The sequence below is a fragment of the Melospiza georgiana genome, chromosome Z, assembly GCF_028018845.1.
Source record: "Melospiza georgiana isolate bMelGeo1 chromosome Z, bMelGeo1.pri, whole genome shotgun sequence".
Taxonomy (NCBI): Eukaryota; Metazoa; Chordata; class Aves; order Passeriformes; family Passerellidae; genus Melospiza; species Melospiza georgiana.
This window is the reverse complement of record NC_080465.1, coordinates 23,891,221-23,904,221: the sequence shown is the minus strand read 5'-3', so window position 1 is coordinate 23,904,221 and position 13,001 is coordinate 23,891,221. Positions and strand designations below refer to the sequence as shown.

Genomic DNA, 13,001 nt, shown 5'->3' with positions numbered 1-13,001 from the left:
AGTCAGAAATGAGATGATCTGAACCAGTGGCTGTAAGTCATCATGTCACAGCTATTTAGAATTCCAGATGTATGAATCCTGGAGACTAAATATACATCCTAATGGACAATTTAATTAATAAAATCATTGCTATAAATGGTAGACTTTTGGCTTGAAAGGCTATTAAATGACAGCAGAGTGGAAAAAGTCATTGTTTGCAGGTACTGCCAAGGCACACTACTTATCCAGCAGTGCCAACTCCCTATCGACTCTGGAGGGCTTACTGCAGACTTGCCCACATTACATTCATTAAAAAATCCAGTTACAACAAGCATTTGTCTAAGTGGTATCATTTGTGTGAGAATTTGAAGCTGTATGCTTCTCTGAAGCCTTGTTTTCAAGCCTGTATTTCCAAATAATAATTACATTACTGATTTAACCAGTTACAAAAAATCACTAATGTTGCATTAGTGATTAACAGGGCACATTACCAGGCGATTTCATTGTCATCCTGATAATATCTCTCAGATGATTTCTTATTTTACTTAGTCCATCCCAGCTTACAAGTCACATTTGCCTCCTATGAGGAGTTCACTATAAAATCTGTGTATGAAAACAAAGATGACAAAAACCAAATCAGTAGGGTTGAAAAAATGGGATATGGGTGCCCTTAGAAAAGTAAAATGTATCTATTAGTACAGTGCTTCTACTGAAGAGACATTATTTCAGAGAACCTCAATGCCAAGGAAGTATATTTTAGAGGAACAGCTATAAAAGCATCATAAGCATCAAAAGAATTGAGAAAATTAATACTGCTATTCCTAAGTATCAAATTCAGAGAGTAAAATCATTACTGTAGCTCCATAACACCTTCTAAGTTGTTTTCTAATTATACAAAACAGGTTGGAATTTGATACAGAACTTGAAAACACAACACATGTACACTGTAAAGATGTATTCATACCACAAAGAAAGAGATTTTCTAAGCTAAAGAGCCTGTGAATTTACAATATATGAACAGTTAGTCTGCAGACATTCAGTCCTGTCTGCTAGAAGAAAAAAAAAAGTGAACTTCAGCAGTTTAACTGTTTTATCCATTAAAAAATAAAAATCTAAAGTTTGCATTGGGTTTCGCAGTCTTCCTTTGGACATTTTTCATCATTTTGAAAGTTATTAAAAACAAAAATGGAAAAAATACCAATTGTTTATTTTGTACCTAAGTAATTTTTATCTCCGTAGATATATATCATATATATACACACAGGTTTAAAATCTTCATTCTATTCTAGTCAAAGGCAAAGTCACATACATACAGGAAATTACAGACAGCCCATAGAGCATATTTTATTATTTCACTATGAAGCCTGTAATTGGTACAGCAATTAATTACACAGAACCATAATGAATGGAGTCAGTGAAACATCAGTGAATTCAGACCTGTGCATATTTGGCACCAAAGGAGACATACAGTATATAACATAAAAGACAAGTTGAAAAAATTGAGAAGGTTCATTTTAGTTTCTCCCATTCTTACCAGAGGGATATAAATCTCAAAATCAGAGCTCCTTAGAGAACAAACTAGAGATGGAGTTTACACTTGAGGTACGTCTTTAGGAGAAAGACACTCTGTTTCTTTAGGAGAAAGATACTTCTGTTCACCAACGTAACCCTACAAGAGGACTTGGGACAGCAGCCTACTTAAACTTACCTCAGAATGCCTTTTCTTCACCTCAAACATTGTTTTCAAGAGATCCTTAAAAGACAGCAACACCAAGACATTTCAATACTTTACAATGTTTGCATTTATCTTGGGTGGCCTCCAGAAAACCTCCCAAGTCAGAAAAAAAAGGCAAATAATTCTCCCAGAAACTACTAGGGGTCAGACACCCAGAAGACTGGTGTCCACGTCCTGTTTATCTGTACTGGCATCAGGCTTTCCTATCTCTCCTCTTTCTAATGAAATTCCTTGGCTCAGAGACACACACGCTTGCTTTAGAAGATGAACACATAAGACTGTATGAACACACTAGGGAGAAGACTGAAAGATACTCTGGGATAAGAATAAGAAAGTGCAGAAATTCAGCTACATAAAGGGAGAAACCTTGTATTTCACTTCAATTGGGCACACTGAATTTTGAGTAACTCAGTAGGTATTAAAAAGTTTGAGAGGTTAAACCTTTCTAAAGTGAAAGAAGAAATATCCATGTACTAGTATTTCTTTCTCAAGATTATTTTACTACCATAAAGGCTTTTATTTTTTTTCTAGACAGTGGGAGGAAGGTGTATTTAGTAGCATGCTTTTCAGAGCAGGTACTCTGTTTTCACACCTGCCAATACAGACTTTGAAAACCTGACATAAGTAACTTCACTGATTCATCAGATAAACGACATAGTATACTTGAATTTTTTCTTCAAATCTAATATGAAAAATCTGTCTGCTTTAAATCACCCAGATGACAATCAATCTGTGTGGGACTACAGATCCTGTACATAACAGAAACAGGTCAAGGGAATGATGGAATGAAAAACAAACCCACCCAAAATTGCAACAGTTCACTGTCCAAAGTCCTACTGACTGACAAGTTTTGTCTTTTAAAGACATTTAAAGAGAGATAGTCTAGTACATGGTAAGTATCTTTCTCCTCAAAATGCAAAAAAGGACCTTGCAAGTCACTAGATACACAAATGACTACACTGCGTACACAGCGATGTTCAGCCCCCGCACAAACAGCCTTGAAAAAGCAGCTTGTTTTTCTAAGGCAAAGACTGTCAAAGCCATCACTTCCCACACTTGCACTCTCAAAAGGAGGCCTGGCATTTTGAAGGAAAAATATCACACTAATAAGAGTTATTACTATGACAGATCGTGTACAACAAGTGAATAGCACTGTAAAAACAAAATGCACCAAGTAATGTGAATGCACACACAGATGGCTGAGATCTCCGGGTGACCTCCCAAGTTAAGAACAGTCTGAATGTTCACGTCACGCCAGGCTAACAACTCTGCTCTACTGGTGGCAAAGGCAGCTCTGGTGAACCTCCTGACCCACCTGAACTCTGATGCAGCAAGAACATCTCAACTCCCCTTGGACCCTTCTTGCTTGTTTTGCTATAAGGTTTACCTATGCAATGACACAGTTAAGAAGCCCACTCCCTCAGGCCATATAACAAAAGTCATCATGACTTGGTCTGCATTTTGAACCCATATCAATGCCTGTAATTCTCAATAGCAGTGGGTCAGTATTTTTAAACTAGTAAGTTATTGCAAGTAATTAAAATTTCTTAAACTCATATAATGTGCTGAACTAAAAGGGAACCACAAGGATCATCATTCCACTCCTGGCCCTGCACAGGACAGCCTCAAGAGTCACACCATGTGCCCAATAGCATTGTCCAAACACTTCTGGACTCTGTCAGGCTTGGTGCTGTGACCACTTCCTAAGGGAGCCTTTTCCTTAGGAAGCAAGCACACAACCTTTTCCTAATATCCAACTTAAACCTCTCCTAGCACAGCACATTCCCTCAGGTCCTGCCACCGGTGATCACAGAGATCAATGCTGCTCCTCTACCCCTCACAAGGAAGTTGCAATGAGGTCTCTGCCTCTCCTCAGTCTCCTCCAGGCTCAGCAAACTGAGCGACCTCAGTCCCTATTTGAGTGGCTTTCCCTCTACATCCTTCAGAGTCTTCACTCTTCTACTTTGAGGCTTGTGACAATCAATATAGAAATGGGGAATATAAATCATTCTTCATCCAAGTCTCCAATTTTTCCAAGTTTATTTAGACTACGGTAACAAAGAGACAAAAAAAAGTCGGCTTTAACTTTTCTCTTGTCGACTTTTCCAACAAATTCATAGGTATTTATAAGTTTATCTGTAATCAGCACTGACTAAGGGCAATTAAGAATCAGTTTCAGAACAGAACACAGTTCTTCTTTATTAAAGAAAACAAATAAACTAGCACTGAATTAGTTCTGATGCTTCAGAACTAATTCTGTATCTGAGAAAACAATAGCAAGTACAGAGGAATCCAAATATGCTTACCCAAAATCAAGCAACTTAAACATCCACAATGCTTTGGCAGAAATCACTAGGACATGCACTATGAGTAGCAAGTGTTCTCGGTAGATATCCCTAGCTGTAACACAATGACTTTTAAGTCTATCCATAAGTTCTCAGAGAGGGAACAAAGAAATTGTGGAGCTTCTTTGCTACTTTACAAGATCATAATTGCATTTTCCAAACAGAAAGAAGATTCCACAATTACCTATATTTTATTTCAGTAGAGTTGTTTCAGAAGCACACATGCACAGAGAAGAAAAAAAGATTAAAAATCAGACAATAGAGGCTTTTAATTCCATCATATTACTTTGTTTTTAATTAAGCAAAGAACATGCAGTCAAAGAACATGCATGTCAAAGAACAAGCAGTGCTAGTGCCACTGAGCATATGTAATATTAACAGATTCTGTTAATGCAGGTTCCAACTTCAGCCTTCCTCCCACATGCCACACGCACATTACCATAGTGATGTGCAAAATTTGCTGCCTGGGACTTCAGAACAGTACAGCATTTGACCTCAGCATCTTTGAATAGATGCAAACACAAATTAAGTTACATTTTAAAGGACACTAAGTCACAAATAGCTTGATAAAACTGTCTGTACAGAAGAACACTGACAAAAATATTTGAATATTATCTCAACCAGTAGAAACAAAGCAACAAAGCTTTCAGATCACGCTTTCTGTCCTTGAAAGAAAAAGAACAAATTTTAAGAATTTGAAAAAAGAGGTAGCATATAAACAGTATAAAAAACATAATCTAGAATCATCCACTACCTCTGTGAATATTTGAGTACCTATCTAATATGTGGAAGAATCACTTTCAGAACAACACATTTTCTTTAGTGGAATTCTTAATTTGCATACTATTTCACTAAAATGCACACTTGTTTGGACTATCACAGGTCTGTGCCTGCTGTGAGTTTCTCCCAAGTGGGATCACTCTTAATGCAGTCTCCTTTTATCTATTACAATTTTCAACTGATCTAAATAATAATAAAATAATCTTAAGAATTAAGGATCATCTTGCAATGAATACATATATATCCTCATCACACAGAGGACAAAGGACTGGGAGCAAAGGTGACAACTATGCCCCAACCAAATAATAAATACATTAAAAAACAAATCCACCACAACCTCCTGTACCTGTATCTTTCTATATATAAACTGATAATGCTCACACTTTGGTTTGTAAGCACCTCTGGACACAACTATCTGCAATTCCACTGGAGAAATATGACCCCACCGTAAGTGCTGGTTGGTGGCCAGGATCACTCTCGCAAACGCATTCTTGCAGAGATGCAGTTAACTTGCTCTGCAGGCCTTAAATTGCAATGAATTTAGGACCTCACTGAAAGCTTCACCACTCATTTAGTCATAGCCACGGTCTGACCTGCAATGCTTTAGAGCTGAAAGGAGTCATCACTCCTGCTGACTTCCCGGGAAAAGCCGGTGCTAAGTGGAAGTGCCACTTTGCAATCATTCATGGAAAATACAGGCACCAGTGCAGGGATTTAGAGATTCTTCTACAGAAAAAGCTTACAGGCAGCTTGGATACAGCAGACCCTAGAGGATGGTCTACATGTGAAACTGTCTGTACTGATACACTGCCCCTTCAAATCCACCTCAGTGAATTCGCAGTATCAAGATGAACTAAGATTTTTGAAGAATACCACAAGGCTTCACCATTTACAAGACAGCTTAGAAGAAAACGAGGAACAACTATACGAAATAGCAGAGCTGAACACACCTAGATTTATCCTTTCAAAAAAGTCCCTATTTCAACACTGAAATAAAGATTTGATTACGTAGCAAACCATGGCTGTACCAGTGACATGTTCCTACTGTGCACACATCACCTAAACATTTGTGCAAGACGAATTTTTGATAGGACAAAACCAACTAACGAAAAAGAAATAAAATAACAGAATGCATCAAAGCTTAGTTTTCTATTACCTCTGCAAATTTCTCCTCGCTTGAGGACAAAACCAAAACAATCAGAGGAGCAAGGAGTGTGTGAACAACAAAAATAACACTTTGGTGTAATTTGGTGAAGACTACTCCCTGCTCCCTTTTTCCACCCTTAGATGTTACTTAAAATACACATTTTAAGCCTTTCATCCAGTCCACTGTACACTGACTTTTTGAACATGTCTACACCAAATAAAATGGGTATACTCCTATTTCTGAAATACTTATACCTAATTTTGGCTGGAGGAGCAGCTCCTATTGTATCTCAAAATCTGTTTATACAGTTCAAGTGAACAGGACTACTTAACTTGAAACTACATTCTCACATCAATTTTAGGCTTTTTTAAACTATATCAAGGCAGAACAAACCTTATAAAACTCAGCTAACTAGAAAAGAACTTCAGTACAAATATACCAGGGCAAGATACCATTCACTTGCAGGGTCAAGAGAAGAAATAGGTAGTTGAGCTCAAGTGAAAAATTGTTCTCAGGAAGCTTTAAAGGAGTAGGTGGAATTCCTCTATCAACTGGTGTTTGATGCTAATAGCTACATCACATGGGGCCAATTAAAAGAGGTGTTATCAGACAGCACAAGACTTACTGAATATGAGCTGCAAGATAAAAGCAACCAATAAATGTAACAAGACACTTTCTGCATATAATATTTCAGTACTAAGCAGCATGACTGTTTTGACAAGGAAGCCAGCTGCAAATTGGAAAAGTCCTATTTTTGCAAGAGATTTAAACAGTTGGTCTCCAAATTCAGTGAGTACAAAAAAGATGATTAGAAGGCCCCATTCCAAAAATGAAGCATGGGAAAAATATATAAAGCCCATACAATGATAAGCCAGAACTTTAAGACAGAGTTCATAAACCTCTGTGAAGGCACATATTTATTTCTTTTATGAGGACAACTGGGATTTTAACTGGGGAGGCTTTGGTGACAACACACTTTCTATTCTGTGAAAAGAAATTTTTCGTAAGGAAACATTTTCGAACTCTTTGTAATAACTGATAAAGTTCAAGGCACATACAGTTAGAAAAAAACAGGTTGAGTTGTACAGCAATTTGTAAAAAAGTACAAGATTCCAAAATCCCCAGCGAACCATGATGCAGTCCGTAATCAGTTACTGGGTTCATGCCCAGTTTTGCCCTTGTACTGTTCATGCACTGATAACACTGATAAAACAAATAGCTCCCTCTTTTAGCCTAAATAGATAGAGATGCTTACAATATTTTATCACTGCTTGCCTAAAGTGCAACTTCAAGGCAGTCTAACTGTTTAGCTGTGAAAAGTTATTAGATGAGAGTGGTCATCTCCATGTGCAATAAATACCCTCCCAGCACTACAAGCCCCTTACTGTTGAGAACAAACTTTCTCCTTTTCTATAAAGATGAACTGCAATTTTTCTTCCAGCACCTCTTCCCCAACACAGAGGCACTAGCTTATACAATGCAAAAAAACCCTCACCACAGGCCAGCACACGTCTGTTGCAATCTGTATATGGTGGGGAAAGGATTCAAACTGTCCAGCAAAGCACTGAGATAACTCTTTTCTAATAAGTAAGGTGTCAGATCAAGGGCTCAGGTAACTGCAATTCAACAGACTTTTGACATGACTAGATGTCAGCCTATAATATGATCCCTGCTTCCAACAGTACCAGAATAGGTAAACCTTCGAACATAACAGAGAGCCATTTCAGTTGTTTGTTGAATATTGCTTAGCCATAACACAGAAGCAAGCTGTGCAGCAGCTCCTAGCTCTTCAGGCAGTGCAGTTAGCAGCAGCTTGCCTCCTCTCTAATGCACGTGCAGACAGAAGGCATCACAGAATGTGCTGAGTGGGAAGGGATGCCCAAGGATTATCAAGTCCAACTCCAAGTCCTAGCCCTGCACAAGACATCCACAAGAGTCACACCAGCAGCTCTCCCTCTGACGTCTCACAGCAAATACTGCAAATTTGACTGGACAGAAAACTAAATAAATTAGAAGAGGAAATTAATATAGTTCAGTTATGTTTCAGGAAGAAGCCTGCAAAACCTGCCAACAATTTCACTTACACCTTATGTCTTCCTCCTTACACCCCTGTCCTAAGACATTCTGCTAATGTGAAACTGACAAAGAATACATAAGACTGCTTTGAAGGAGCTCTGCACCCCCTTAATTTTGCTTTCTATATGGACAAGGCAGCTCTTCTTCCCCTTGTTGTTGAGGTGAAGCAGTCAACAGAAACTACTGTTCCTCTTACAACTACCCCTGGTCTAGTAATTTCATCTTGCACATCCACTTCTAACCACACAAAACATTCAATTTGAGAAAGACCAAAGAAGTCCTCAGGCAGAGCTACCCATCTATGTAATGGGCATTGAGCCAAAACCCTCTTGTAGGACACTCACCAGCCTAATTTTCCTACATTCACTTCGCTACTAAAAGGCAGCCTTCTCGCTGCTAAACTTCCTGTTCAATCTGCCCTTTATGTGAAGCCCCCACTTAAACATGTTCACTGCAGCTGTTTGATTGCTCTTTTACCCACGTTCAATTGCCTCAGGTTGCCTCTTCCTTGAATTCATCATCAATTCTTATCATTGCTAGTCATATAAAATGAGACACTCATCATGCAAGACAGACTTGCTTCATCAAAATAACATGAAACCTTTAAGTGACTGTGAATGCTCAAAAGCATCTCTTCAGATCAACTGATTTCCTTTAAAGAAAAATTAATCCAATCCACCCATCTCAAGTTCAGCATCCTTCAGAGCAGTATTCCTCCTCCCCCTCTCCTTCATTTTCCTCCGAGGTTTGGCTACAGAAAAGAACACCATGTGCCTGCTTTTCTAGTGCATCTACATCTAGTCTATTCAAAAAATAAAATAATTTGTGCAGTGATAAACACTTTGCTTCAGTACTTTTTAACACAAACGTAATACAGCAGCTGTAATATAAAAAATAACTCCTTCATGTCAACCCTGCTAAGTATACTCTGAGCATTGATAAAATTGGACTGGGAGATAGGCATTCATGTTTCAGCAGTCAATTGCCTACAGTTTTTCAGAACACATTAGAAAGCAATTCTCCCCCTTTTAAAGTATGAAAACAGTGACAAACACTTTCACAACACCCCAAGTTCCTCTAAAACTCTTTTAGGCACTACACAATACAAGACCAGTATTAAAACCAGGAGACACAAGATGGATAATATTAAACAGTTATGGCAGCAGCAAACACATTTTAATGAACATGGCACAGGGAACAAGGGCCACACCAGCCCTCATCTCTATCTACAGGCACACACGGAGGCGTAGGACGAGGAACACACACCCAGGGGTAAGGCGGTGACCAAAGATAAGTGCTTACATCTGTTTACGTAAGGCAACAGTCTGTAATGCCTGCTAGAATCATAGCTAGGAAATACACTTATTGCACTAATGAATTACATGATAAACTGCTATTCACTACCTGGACTCAGGCTGTCAAGTGTAATCAAGAGCTGCAACTGAGCTGCTGAACACTGATTTGAATAGGCAAAGTATATCACTCAAAAGTGAAAATTAGTCTCTTTCGAATTCTATCCAAGCACTCACTGACACTGACCAGAACCCCGTGGGTTTCTAAAACGAAACATGATGGTGTATGTAAAAGAGACTGGCACAAGATTTTCCTTAGCACTATGGTATGCAAAGTTTACATTTAATTTGTCAAGCTAAGTTCACTGAAAATAAAGTAACAACAACTAAAAAAAAACTCATCGGGGCAGTATCTCAAGGGAGTACTTCAACACCAGGGTTCTTTTTTTCCATTATTGTAATTTAATTCCACATTATGCTTCATGTCTAAAAGGTAGGTCTATAAATCACATGAAGCAGAGCAAGTATCAGTGCTATGCCTAATAGTTTAAAAATATAATCCTGAACTTCAGGAAAACTGTCACCTCAAAGATGTATCACAGAATGAAATATGTTCTCCTTGTCAGTGGTGTAAAGGAAAAAGTATTTTTCTAAAAGCGCACTGTAATTCCAGTGAGGAGAAACTCAAGAGGCAAAAAAAGAAGCCCCTTCACCTCCACCTCAGGGTCAAAAGGTCTGGCACAAGCATCTTCAGGGTTCGTGCAAGCTTGCTCAAGCTAATGGGTGCTACACGGACTCCTCTGCAGCGGACAATCAATTACAGCAACAACTGCTGATTAGCACTATTTCACCACCAAGAACCACTGCTTCCAGAAAAGCAACTTCTTGTTGAGCAAAGGGATTAAATGAGACATTTAATCCTTTTTCGCTGTAACAACTCTATGAAACATGATCTGATTTTTTGAAACCATTTTAGGGCTAGTATTTTATCACCGCAAAGAAACCTCTGATATACAGGTTAAAAAAGGCACAGTAAAATATACAGAAAGTAAGTTGGAATACATACTCAATTTCTCATCTCCTTTTTCTGATTCTAAATCAGCCCAACTTTTTTTTTCACTTGATGGGATTTTTGAAACATTTCTGTCTTTTCCCTATTGTGACCAGCCACCATGTCCTCAAGACTTCCCACAGACTACCACATTACCACAGAACTTCCAAAACACTCACAGCATCAGAATTACTAGCAAGCTTCAAAAAAAATTTATTTTGTATGGTTATATGACAGCACAAGTAAACTGACAATTATTTTTTTGCAAAACAGAACAAAAGATAATTTAACTGTAATATTTATGTACAAGCTACACAAAACAACGGAGTGCTTTGTTCCTCTGGTGCACAAATGCCATATAACATTATATGGACTGTGTGATGTAATTTTTAAGCTAAAAAACTCTGGCCTAGATATACAGAACATTCACCAGTGTCTTGAACACTGAATAACTCATACTTGTTAGCAAAATCACTTTAGATGCCCAGACAGTTCTATCCAGGTTCCAGCTTCTCACTCAAGCTAATGGGAGAACCCAAATTTAAAAGAGCAGTGATATAGCTATTGACATATAATGAATTTATGTATATACTAAATTATCTCATTGCTTGTTTGATCTGCTACTTATTTTATTAGTGGTTGTAGTAATTTGCTTGATGACTTCCTGCAATTCCATCTACAACAGCCCTTTTCGCCCTTCAAAAAGCCCCATTACAGTATTACAGTAGAAATTTAATATTTGATTACATCTTTCAAAAATGCATCTATATTTTAACACTGTAAAAAAACAGCTCAGAAATATATCTATACCTTCAACGAGCTGCTATTAATCAGACCATCTAAGTAAAATATTTGACTAAAAATGCCGTATGAGTGAGGAAAAAGCAGCATCTAATCTCAGTTATTTCCATCAAATGTAGGGAAAGACACTAGTATTACAGTTACCAAGTATTTCCTATACACTGATTTAAGTCTAAAAGATGACTGTCAGCCCTAGAGGACTCTGTTAGCCCTAGAGGATTAAGTAAGATCCATCACCACAACCATACCTAAAGCAAGCATTTAAGGCATCACTTTTCCCCAGATTCTCTTTACTTTTTTATTTTTAACCAGTTAATGCAGTTTAGAAGAGACATATATACGCAACAGGGATAGGAAAAGTCTGCCTAGGGTCCCACTTAAATTATTTCTCAAGTTTTTATCTCGCAGACATGAAATAATCACTCCATTCATCAATCCAAGTTCAGAAACAAAACCGGAAAACTTACAGTTTAATGCATATCCAGCTTCAGAGTTAAATGTCACAGAGCTTCACGTTCTCCTGGAACGTTCTCCTACGGAAGAGTTACAATTCTGGTAAGCGCACAGGGTCACACACACGGAGGATTTGCCTGAAAACCGCACGCTCACCCCAGGAGCCAAGCGCCACATTTCAAACACCAGCTGCTAAACGCTAATTTACCTCTCTAGACGCGCACGACAATCCCTGCTGTCTGTCGCACCCCAGCTCCCTCCTTGCCCGGCCGGAGGGCCTTACACCGCTCCCGGGGGCCCGGCTCGGCGGGAGGCTCGGCATCCCCGCCGCGGCACCACGCCCTGCGCCGGCCGCAGCGCGACCCCAGGCCCGGGCCCGCCGCGGCACCTGCCCCGCCGCCGCACGCTGGGGGGACGGGCCGGGGGCGCACGGCATCAAAGGGAGCCGAAAACCTTCCAGCCCAGCCGCCAAAAGCCTCGCAACAAACCAAAAAAAATCCAGAAAACAAACCCCACAAAATCCAGGAAACCCAAACCCCTCTGGTTTGTTTTTTTGTTTGTTTGTTTGTTTTTTTTTTTCGCCCACCACGAAATTTGTGGCTCGCTCCTCTTTGTCCGAGCGTCGAGCGCCACCGCGGCTGAGCATCACCCGCCGCGCCCGCGGCACTGCCCGCTCCCGAGGCGGCGCGGCCGGAGCCTCCCCCGCATCGCCCCGCCCAGCACGGGCCCCGCCGCCCCCGGGCACCTCGCTCGGCCCTCGCTCGCCGCTGCCCGGCCGCGGCGCCGGCGGTGCGGAAAACACCGGCGGTCCCCGGCGGCGGCGCAACGCAACCCCCGCCATCGCTCCCAGCGGGCCCCCGGGAAAGGGAGTGGCCGCTGCCCAGCCCACCGGCAGGTACGGGGCAGGGCGGCGAGCGCGGCACCCCGCAGCCCTGCCCCGCCACTCACCGCTGCCCACGGCGGCGCCCGCTCCTTTGTGTGCCCGCCGCGCCCCGGCACCTCCGTCTCCCGCTGCCGGGCGCCCCGCGCCCCCTCCCCGCCGCGCCGGGGGCGGAGGAGGACGCAGCCGAGATCCGCGGAGGAGGCCGCTACCGCCCGCCCGTCACATACAGCGGGAAGGCGCGGCGCAGGCTCCCGGCGGCTACCCGGGAGCCCGGCCGGCAGCGTCCGAGGCGAGCTCAGGGGTGAAGATGGCGACCTCGGCGGCGGGGGAGGGAATCCCCGGGCCGGCCCGCTCCGCTCCGCTCCGCGCTGCCGGCTGGGCTGGGCGCGCCGGGGAGGGGAGGGGACAAAGAGCGGCTGCCGCTGCCCGTCAGCGCTATCGCTGTGCCGCCCGCTCCTC

The 13,001-nt window shown here is 41.3% G+C and overlaps 1 protein-coding gene across 3 annotated transcripts in view; it reads right to left on the bottom strand.

The window, feature by feature from the left end:
- Positions 1–12,698, bottom strand: part of CDC42SE2 (CDC42 small effector 2) — an 83,305-nt gene extending 70,607 nt beyond the window's left edge. Inside the window, exons 1-2 of one of the 3 annotated variants that reach the window (XM_058043627.1) lie at positions 12,608–12,698; positions 11,674–11,739 (exon numbers count right to left, since the gene is read on the bottom strand). The gene's annotated coding sequence lies outside the window, so the exon portion shown is untranslated. Of the gene's footprint in view, positions 1–11,673; positions 11,740–12,245; positions 12,330–12,404; positions 12,424–12,607 lie in introns of those variants that run through there. The other 2 variants (XM_058043628.1, XM_058043626.1) reach the window with 2 other exon arrangements.
- Positions 12,699–13,001: the final 303 nt, after the last annotated feature.